The sequence below is a fragment of the Amblyomma mixtum genome, unplaced genomic scaffold, assembly GCF_055824585.1.
Source record: "Amblyomma mixtum isolate Tamu unplaced genomic scaffold, ASM5582458v1 scaffold_31, whole genome shotgun sequence".
NCBI lineage: Eukaryota > Metazoa > Arthropoda > Arachnida > Ixodida > Ixodidae > Amblyomma > Amblyomma mixtum.
Genome location: NW_028317728.1, coordinates 487,428 through 498,634, shown reverse-complemented (window position 1 = coordinate 498,634; position 11,207 = coordinate 487,428). Strand labels below are relative to the sequence as shown.

Genomic DNA, 11,207 nt, shown 5'->3' with positions numbered 1-11,207 from the left:
GACCAGCGCAATGGCGTGCGCCCATCTCGAGGAGCGCTACGCATTGCGTGCCACTGCGCTCGTCTCAGCATCTGGAGTGCTTCGTCAAGCGGCGCTTGCATGCAGTTTACCACAGATCGGCACGCGCTGGCAGGGGTCTGTTATTTTTGCTCTCGATAATACTTTCAGTAGTACATGCACATGCATCTGTGTATAGCTTCTGCCCAGAACGTTCACTGCAGATATAGCAGTCCAGAGGCCGAGGAAATAAGTATTATGTACAAGACTTTCATGCATTTTATGTATTGCACACGTACAAAGAATGCAACTTAGAATGAAAGAGTGGCAAGTGTTTGGTTGAGTACAAGTACATACGTTTTATTTTCATGACAAATTGCACACATTGTACCTCTAAAAATTGCTTTCGGATCCATCTGAAAAGATAAAAAAATCCTCATTTAGTAGCCACACAACACCTATTATAAATTTCACAAATACATTTGAACTATCCGCTATTGAGCAATCGGCTTTCGTAGAAGCTTGTAAAAGCCATTTACTGAGAACCAAACCAACATGATTCATTGCCTAAAATTTATTTCTCATAACAGTAAACAGCAAAAACCACAGGGCCAGGAAGAAGCAGACAAAATGCGCTTGCTCGGACACCACTGTGTGCATGAAAGTCTTTACGGTTGTCTACAATTTTGTGTAAATATAAAGTAGCTAAGGATGGGTGCCAAATACAATTCAATGCAGATGCCTTTCATTACATAGTACTCAATGCACAACTTAGTGAGCAAGGAACATTGGTAACATCTGAAAAAGGCCAGACACTTGCCCACAAGCATGATGATGATGTGATTTTTGATGGCGCGAGGGAATGTGAGGACAAAGAGCACCATGGCACAAGGTATTTTCTTCATCTCAAGGTGGGGCAACGAACCATTTGGCAGGCATTTCACCCTAAAGAAGACGAGCACCAGGTGAGGAGAAAGCTTGTACCCATTGGATTGGTGGTTACCCAGCACTTGCCCACAAGCAATCAGGAAGCATACTTCCCCGAAACCTTATGCTTTCAGTCATAGTTTCCATTATCTCAGCATCTGCACGAAAATGTACTAATCTCTGATGTCAGTGAAAATGCAGCCACAGGTGCTGGTTGCAGCTCACTAAGGTATTCAAATATCTCTGCAGTGCGCCTCACGAGGAACAGATGCTTAAGTTTCCACAAAGGGACCCTTGCAGAAATTTAACCGAAGGCCGCTGCCATGTTAACCTTTTCAAAATGATGGCCCAGAAAGACAAAGTGTAGTCATGTGTCTGATGTAGAAAAAGGATGAAGGCATGAATCTTTCAGCTTCTTCAACAGCTGTGATGTGTAACTGGTATCGCTTGGTTTGGTTATTAGGGCTTAACGTCCCAAAGCAACTCAGGCTATGAGGGACGCCGTGTTGAAGGGCTCCGGAAATTTCGACCACCTGGGGTTTTTTAACATGCACTGACATCGCACAGCACACGGGCCTCTAGAATTTCTCCTCCATCGAAACTTGGCTGCCGCGGCCGGGATCGAACCCACGTCTTTCGGGTCAGCAGCCGGGCGCCGTAACCACTGAGCCACCGCGGCAGGGCTGTTGCTGGTATTGCTTCGCACAGCTTCAGTCTTCTCTTTGACATTTCGTGAAATCATTCCATATCTGTGAAAGATCTCGCTCGCAAACATTTTGGTTCTAATGAAGGAACAAAAAAGACCCATGTCCTAGGCCTTTTTTTGTGACACTAAAGGAAGGCTCGCTTTTAGGGTCATTATTAAGAAGAGGTCCATGTGGCAACAAACTTCGAAACAATTTCTGCAAGGGCTGAGTGCTCTGAAGCCTAAGAATTTCTCATGAGGCGCCCTGTAGATTGAGTGCTCTGAAGCCTAAGAATCTCTCATGAGGTGCCCTGTAGATGCATCAGAACACCTAAGTAAGCTGTTACTGGGTCCTGTAAGTGCTATGTCATTTGCCATTAAGGGTATGTACTTTTCCTCGACACATGCAGTGATGATGTATATGTCGAGCGAAAGCATAAAAGACTTCGAAGAGTTGCGCTTCCGGATTGCTTGCGGAGGAAAGCACAAGAATCTGGTCATGCTCAGCTGTTACCTTTGCTTCTTTTTTGTTGAGTTCTGCAGTGAGTACTACATAATGACAGAAGGTATCTGCATCGACTCATGTTTAACATCTGTCTGTGCGACCTCCATCTTGCACGACACGACAGTCAACTCCATAATGCCCTTCATGCACCGAGTGTCAGTGTGTTCTGTCAGCTTCCTGGTCCTGTATTTTCTGTTCTTAAAGTTATTACTGCCTTCATTCTCCACTCCATGAAGCCTGAATGTGCTACACTGGGTTGCTCCATGCGTCATGCAGTAACCTGGCCATTTTTTTCATACATCGGAGGCACTCAGGTCGCAAGCCATGCTTACTATATTTAGCAGATAAGTGTACATGTGAGACATCATTTATAACCAATTTTAACAGTGGTATTTCATGCAAGAATATCTAAATGCTACTCAATTTTCGCTCAAATTTTCAGATACACACTCTTATTCAGATTAAAAACATAATTTGGCTACTGTGCTCTCGTGATGCCACGTCTTGAGTTTGCATCAGTAGCTTAGAATAGTGCCTCTGTTACCTCTGGCGATGAAATCGAAAATGTTCAACAGAAGATTGTATGCATCCTTTGTGATAGATATATTGAGCGCTGTCGTTTCTAAGACCACGACTTTCTTCTAGCAGACCTTGGTATGTCTACTCTTTATGACATGGATTTTCTACATAAAGTTGTGCTCGGCTCTATTGACTGCGAGCCGTTATTGATGTCACTGCGATTTCGTGTGCCTCAGGGAAAAACCACCAAATGCTATGATAGATTTTATCCTGACATGCATGCCATTTCACCAATGACTCGTTTGCAAATAACACAATTCAACTTTTTATGACACAGAAATATTTGCCTAATTTGCTGTTTTCATTGTTTATTCATTATGCTTGTTTTTCTTTACTATTATTATCATCGTATTTGTGACCATTTTTCTGTATTATGTCTGTTCACGTCATGGTGTTTGTATTGACTTAGTGTGCACTTGTTTAGGCCAATTGGCTGTTCAGGCACATTTAAAATAAAATATCTACCTATCTATTTAAGCAGAAGCACAGCACCAAGGTACTCACCAACTGTTTGAAGCACTGTGCGCAAGTTCTCGTGCCGACATGAATACAGGTACTTTGGAATGCACACTGTCCAAGTCTTCATCATGCCATGCCGCTCCAACTCCCTGGTAGCAAAATTTTCCACTAAAAAAAAAGAGCACTTTTGTTTATGGTAGACTAGTAATATTAAATTTTACTATATACTAGGTACTTCTCATCATTCTACCCCAGACTAAACCATACACCAGTGATCATCATGTTTTAATTTTGTTGTATATGATCACAAAATGTGGTGTAATTAACATGTTAGAAATTCTGGTCAAAATAAATCTGACAAAGTATTGTTTCAAAACATCTGGGCACAAGGAAGAATAAAGCTAGCCAGATAGCTTGGACGAATGATTTCAGTTTCATGCAAGCATCAGTACCCTTGCACACAAAATGTACAATTTAGTGGGTTTACCCTTCCAGAATGGAATTTCATGCTGCAAACATCTAGCTATGCGAAAAAAATGTTTAACTTCCATTCCAGACAAAGGAAAGAAAATTCCTCTGGTTTTTCTTCACAAGCCTCTGCAAGTATACAATTCAGTGAATCTACTCTGCAAGTACGTGAACCTACCAGCACGAGACAATGACAAGAAAGGAGACAAAGCAGGCGCTGACTCGCAACTGAAGTTTATTGAAGTAAACAGGGAGTACATAGAAAAGCCAAACAACACCACAAACCACACAGTTACAGATATGCTGTACCACAACATGAGTAAAAGATCGCTCTTAACTTTCCTCTCATCTAAATAGTCCAACTCGTTGCATATGAACACGGTGGACAGCACACTCACAGATTTGTCACCGAGTCATAAGATGTGTCTAGCCTCGATAATTTTCCGGTTAATCTGCTCCGAATGTATCGCCAAAATGAGTGTTGCCAAAAGGAATGGCTAGCAGCCTTCACATTCCTTGCGATTTACAGATAAGTTAGAACCCCTACCAATATCCAAATATCTCTTGTGCTCCCGTACTCTTACATTCACACACCTTCGAGTTTGACCAACATAAACCCAACCCCAAGATAACAGTATCCGATACACCACATACATTTTACAAGGCACATATGCTTTTCCCGGACCAAATTCACAAAATTATTCTTAACAATTTTACAGTTTGTAGACAACTTATTAGGGGCCAAAAGCACCATTTCTGCGCCATACATTCTGACCACATTTTTCAAATTGTGCGACAATCTACGTATGTACAGTAACACAGTCGATCGTTTGGTATCTCGATGGCTGGCCCTGGCCGTATCCTGCCAATCCCTGTGAAGGGGTTTTAGCTTTAACATGCTAAAGGGAAGAATGGCGCAGCATCAAGTAATAAGGACAGCAGGACAACAAGCACACGCACAAGTGCCAACCTTGGAATGTATACAGAATCCAAGAGCACGTGCTTGACAATCAGCACTGACAGTCAAGGAAATGAGAAAACACTGATTTGAACATTCAAGATTGAATGAGCCCGACCCTTGACTGCCAACGCTGAATGTCAAGCACACGCTCTTGGATTCTGTATCTGCTCCAAGGTTGGCACTAATGCGTGTGTGCTCTCCTGCTGTCCTCGTTACATGATGCTATGCCATTCTTACCTTTAGCATGTCTGACCAACTTGATCAATCTTATACGCTCAGCTTTAACAATTTATCACACACTCCTGCAATAGCATGGTTGGGGAATAATGCTTTCGTAAGCCTTAAAATCTGCTCATGGAGACCACTTGTCATGCTGTGAAAGCATCACTTCATCAATACCGAGCCTAGCCTAGATGACGCAATGCTATCTTTCACTAGCTTAGAATAGTTCGGCCAAATAGTCAAGTAGCTGCTTGACACTCCTGGGTGAATATCGGCAGCATACAGGGCATGTGCAGAACATCAAGGTGAAGCCCAGAAACCGCAGCTCTTTTTGATGGGACATTTCCTCTAAGGAAATGCTAAGTTAAAGAAAGGCCTTGCTCCTTAAACAACTTAACAATATGCACAGGTCCCACACTATCGCAACCTTTTGTAAAAGACCAGAAAATCAGACGCAGTGAAAGATTTTCCCTCAGCCCATGCAAGTTCTTGGCAATCACGCCATCCACCCTGCTTAAGAGAATATTACTTAGCACAGAGGCATTCAATCGATACATATACTAGACTTTTGAACATATGCCGCACAGCCACACTCCAGAAACATGCTCTTCAAATAAAAGGAGGTAAGTCCAAAAAATAAAGACTATTACGCACCTGTTCCTAAACACAAGCTCATCATTGTGCTCCGATATACATTCACATGCTTTTCATAAGGTCCTCATACGGGATGGAATAAAATAGTTCTACATCGACACTAACCACCAGACAATCTGCTGGATTGCCATTCTTCAGATACTCAACCACGCTGCGAATTGAGTACAAGAAACCGATCTTCAAGATGCGAAGTAGACAAATGCTTTTGCAAATAACCAGACAAAATTTTGCAAGAACCCTTTTCTGAAATTTATCGGAAGAGCATGGTAGTGAATAGCATTTATTTTAAGAGCATGGCTGTAGAGTACTGCAGTGTGGTATGTGTTCAAAAATCTGGTATATGTAGTGGTTCGAAGATGGGCTTGTGCTAAGAGATATTTTAAGTAGGGTGTATAGAATGATTGTCAAGGACTTGCATGGACTGGGGGAAAAAATCTTTTGCTATGTTGATGATTTTCTGGTCTTTTACAAAGGTTCTGATAATTTGGGATGTGAACATATTCTCAAGCTGTTTAAGGAGCAAGGCCTTTGTCTTAGGTTTACCTTGGAGCAAATGTCGCCACAAAAAGAGCTGCGGTTTCTGGACCTTACCTTGATAAGTTGATCTGCACACACCATGTGTGCTGGTGATATTCACCCAGGAGTGTTAAGCTGCTACTTGGACACAGGTTGGCTATTACAAGCTAGTGAAAGTTAGCATTGGACTGTCAAGCCTGGGCTCAGAATTGATGAAGTCATGCTTTCTTAGCATGACGACTAGTTTCCAAGAGCACATTTTAGGTTAATGAACGCAGGATTTCCTAACGAGGTTATTTGCAAGAGCATACAATAAATTGTTAAGGAAGCCGAAAGCTTTTCACGGCGACCGGCGCAATCAGGCCGGGGCCAGCCAGCGAGATGCCAAAAGACCGGTTGTGTTACTGTACGTACATAGATTGTCGCACAAATTGAAAAATGCGGCCAGAAGGTATGATGGAAAAGCGATTTTCTTGGCCCCTAATAAGTTGTTTAAAATATGTAAAATTTTTAAGAATAATTCTGTGAATGTGGCTAGAGAAAAGTACACATGTGGAGTGAAATGTATATGTACCTTGCAAAATGAACATGGTATCAGACCCTGTATCTTGTGGTCGGGTCTATATAGGTCAAACTGGAAGGTGTATCAATGTAAGATTACAGGAGCACAAGAGGGTAGGGGTTCTAACTTTTCTGTATATTGCAAGGGATGTGAAGGCTGCTACCCTTTCCTTTTGGCAGCACACATTTTGGCAGTAAATTCAGAGAAGATTAAATGGTAGATTATTGAGGCTAGACACGCCTTACGACTCGGTGACTAATGTGCAAGTGTGTTGTCTATCGCACTAACACGCAATGAATTGGACTATCTCGATCAGGGGAATGTTCAGGGGCATTGACTCATGTTGTCATGTATGCTTATCTATAATTGTGTGGTTTGTGGTGTTGCTTGGCTTCTTCATGTATTCCCTATTCACTTCAATAAACTATGGCCGCGACTCAGCGACTGTCTTGTCTCTTGTCTAGTCTTTCGCACTGGTAGATTCACCATGATGTCTCACCTCTGCAGAAATCCAACACGACATTTTCCTCTTCACACTTGAGGTTCAGTGCATAATAAGGCCAACGCCAGTCAATCGCAAGAAAAGTTCATGGCTCCATTAACACCGCCTCCTGCTTACAAGACACAGTGCGGCATTCATTGTAGATTCTACCTGCAACACAGAACGCAAAGTTTTAGTTTGAGTGGACTAAACTAGGAAAGCGGCACAAAATATCTACAGCCAAACGGCCGAGCTGAAAGAAATAGAGGGTAGCGTAATAGTGAATATACTGATATAGTTTTGTGTAACATCTTCTATTCATATAAAATGTACACTTTTTTTTCTTATGCTGACGCCTGGGTACACTATTTTGTGCACTTATTGCATGGGCCCGAACTAGCAGCTTGCTAAGGCAACAGATGCTTTTATCACCCTGTTTGTATAACCTTCATCCAAAGTGAATAAACTGATACTGATATTGCATGCAAGATATATGCATGATATATTGTGATATTCAACACTGCTACCATTGGCTTAGCCAACTATTTATGCATAACAAAAAATGCAGTATCACATAAATACTGATACAGTACTATTAGCGTTAATATTAGCAGTGCAGGTTCAATGAAAAAAAAGGGGCCTAGTGCGAGCTGCCATTCCCACAGCAGGCTTGTGACCAATCGCCAGTTTAAAGGAAAAAGGAATGACTGAAAAGGGAAAGAGCCAGTAGGAAGGAAGACGGGCATAAAAGGACTTAGGATACAATAGGCAGGCAAAGTTATTTAGACAGCAACCACAAAAGAAACATTAACACCCAAGTAAAGATGTACAAGACCAACCATACCATTGTGCACAGTGGATAACTTGTTAACCTCATTTAGCCCAAAATATATTTTCATATATACTTGTCCTATAAAGTGATTACATTCATTAATAGCATAACTGACCGACTGAAACCAAAACAGGGGTGAAGGGCGGTGAATGAGCCCTAGGCGTGATGCTTTTGCCTTCCTAGTGGGACACAGAAGGATCATTCAGTCGAACATCGTGTCTATGAGATTAATATGTAGTTTAATATTAGCGGAAAAATAGAACAACAAAGCAAGCAATGTAGCTGAACATTGTTCTATGCATATGAGAAAAAAAATCATTATGAATAACCAAATATGCAATGTTTGTAGCTGCACATTTCTTCACACACGTGTCTAAAACATGCGCATGATTTGCCACAAGATAGTGTCTCATTTAGATAGGGTACCTGCTATGGTAGTAGTGCACAATCAGGCTGGAATGAAATGCAAACAGCGCCTATGAACAAGACAAAATATTTCACCTGTGTGATTTCAGCTTGAGTATGCAGCTAGCCTGGTTCCTGTTTCTGGTTAAGAGATCTACCTAATACACATATATGAACCCTTCCTAAATGTATACCTCGCCGCAAAGTAGAAAAGTACTGCACATGTATGTTCGGATTTCGTTCCGGCCTAACTGTAAATGCATAATGTGTGTCTAATGCTCATCATTATCAGTCAAGGCTGTCACTTCCAACACCAAGCAGATAAATGAAACCTGCAAAAACTCCTTGAAGGCAAGAGTCTGGAGACAAGCTTCTAGACCCACTCTGAAGGATGTAGATTTGGTATTTAGTGTGGCATATAATTACTTCTGCATTAATAGCGAGCATGTAAGGCCAATACAAGGTGCTTCTGAATTTGGTCGCCTAAAATTTGCTTGGGAGAACGCAAAATAATGCTAAAGAGCAATCTATAGACACAGTATTGCATGCTGAATAAACAACAAGAAAAAAAGAAGGCAATGCTCTGGAAGCACCTTCAGTCATTCAAGACAAAAATTATGAGGCATGCTGATGCTGCTGCTTGAACAACAGAAAAAAGCCACTACTGCTTACTTACAATAAACGCTTTCTCTGAGCAAGCAATGAAAGAGAGCTGTAACTCATGAAACCTCACGTCATTCTTTTTACAAAAAAGGAATTTAAAAGGTTGCAATGCAAGAATCCCTGCCATAATAGTATTCTCCTCACACTTGGGTTACACAAGCCAAGGCTTTTAACAGCATGGGTTTTTGCATGTGTTCATTCTGAAGCATTACCCGGTTGAAGCGACACAAAATATTTACTTCCCCATGAACCTGTGCGTGTAGCATAATCACAGAAAATATTTTTTACACTGGACAGAAATACAACAGCATAGTGGTGTAACTGACACACAACAGGCTTCGGGGACAGTGCAAGACAATGATCTGAAATCCTACACAACAGACCTGCGCCATTACAATGGCTAAATCCTTGATAGTACTATTTAACAGCCATCTAAATGCTCGTGCGCAACAGGTGGGAGCACTATACTGCGAAGCAACAGTAAACCTTTGTCACTAGTCTAAACAAAAGTGCGCCTCATTGCGACTTCCACTAAACTTTTTTGCTCCCAGTGCAACAAAGCAAGTACACAGGGGGCTCGAATGGCAACGATACGATGTGTTAGGCTATCATGTCATCATCTTAACATAAACAATGCATGTGGTCTCTGTTCCGGACTGCCAATCAGCCTCGAGAAGACAAAGATGCTTATAAAAAAAGAACAAAGCAACAAGCTCTCAAACCTCACAGTGAACATAGAAGTAGCAGAACCATGTAACCTAGCCAGTAGTTCGAAGCTAAGCAGCAGAAGAAAATATGTTAAGGCCAGGACTGAGCAAACAGAAAATCATGGAGGAAACCTGAAAGCAGCAATAAGCAATGAGAGTGGAGTTGCCTTGATGTTCATTGTCAATACCTACTGCTCAAAGTAAAGGAAACCAGGGTATAAGAAATACAGGATTTCATATTATGCTTTGAGCAAATGCAGAGAGAATGAAACAGGGTAGAGATTTGTCTTATAACATTTTCACTCTTTACTTTGCACCAGAGGAAAATAAATTTGTGTGCAGTTCACCTACTGCTTGGCACTGTCCTAGAAGGAATGAATCCAGGTCTCGAAAAGTCTACAGAGAGAATACTGATGCTGCATGTGCATTTCTCTCTAGACTCCCTCGTTTATTCCTTCCCTTAGGTTCAGGAGTCCACCGAGAGACAGTTACTGCCCCATTTCCTTTCCTAAAAAACCAATTTTAATTTCATTTCTCTCAACTGTCCTGAAATGTGCATAAGTTACCAATTTTTTTAGTGCCCTATTAAATACTGTAATTTTTGCAAGGAATATGAGGTTGATGAACAGAAAAAAAAAATGTCTGGAATGGTACCTTTGGTAACTTGGCACCTGGACAAACAGCTGACCCACTGGGCGTCCCCAGGGGCTCTGCTGCGAGGCGTCCCTTGCAACAGTAGCCGGTTGTCCAGATCCAAAGGAACCATGCGAATGATTACCGAAAAGTTTAAGGACAGCAGATGCATGAACACAAAACAGCTTTTCAGCACTGCTGCAGTGGGATGAACGGTTCCAAATCTCTAGACTATACGTGGTAATAAATATATTACCAGAAGACCATCTCGAGCGCAGAATGATCTCAAATAGAGTTCAGTAAAGCAGAAAGTTGGGCTAGTTGGTATCGATCCATCAAAAAACGGAGCACAGAAAAACACGCAGAACACAGGGAGAGCGGACAGGACAAGCACATTCAACACGCACTACCAACATGGACAGCTTGTGCTTAATTGAATCGAAAAGTTTACGCTGACCGACCAATGTTACTTCAAATAGAGACAGAAAGTGCATGCACGTTGTGCTGATGTTACCGTGAACATAACATGCGACGAGACACAGGGTTACAATACAAACAAAAAACCGCTTTCAAAATTTGAGAACAAATTGCTCACCTTCTCACAAGTTCAAACCGGAGACGATGCCGTGTGGCTGCCGCCAGTCACTCGTGATGCCCAGAAACAGTAAAAACGCAATGCCGCTGACTTTCCTTGAGCAATTTCCAGTCGATTAAACTTCGAACTGTTCGCACCGACCACCGTTCACCTCACCAAGCATGTGTGCACGGATGCGGGCAAGTCAGCCGCGCAAAACTCCGAGCACGATGCCATTTGCAGAGCTATGGCTATGCTATGGCTATGGTGGCTAGCAGAGCTGCACGGGAAATTCATAGCCCCATTCGCGTATTCGCGTCCGCAAAAGCGCACCACTTTGAAAACATATCAGATGTATTTAATTTTACCGTAGCTTT

General features: G+C 42.0%; 1 long non-coding RNA gene across 1 annotated transcript; it reads right to left on the bottom strand.

Annotated features, from left to right (window-relative positions):
• Positions 1–331: 331 nt before the first annotated feature.
• LOC149324461 (uncharacterized) lies at positions 332–7,105 on the bottom strand. The gene is made up of 3 exons (XR_016286839.1): positions 7,035–7,105; positions 3,198–3,320; positions 332–413 (listed from the first exon to the last, which is right to left on the bottom strand). It is a non-coding gene; the product is annotated as an uncharacterized LOC149324461 (long non-coding RNA).
• Between the last annotated feature and the right edge of the window lie 4,102 nt (positions 7,106–11,207).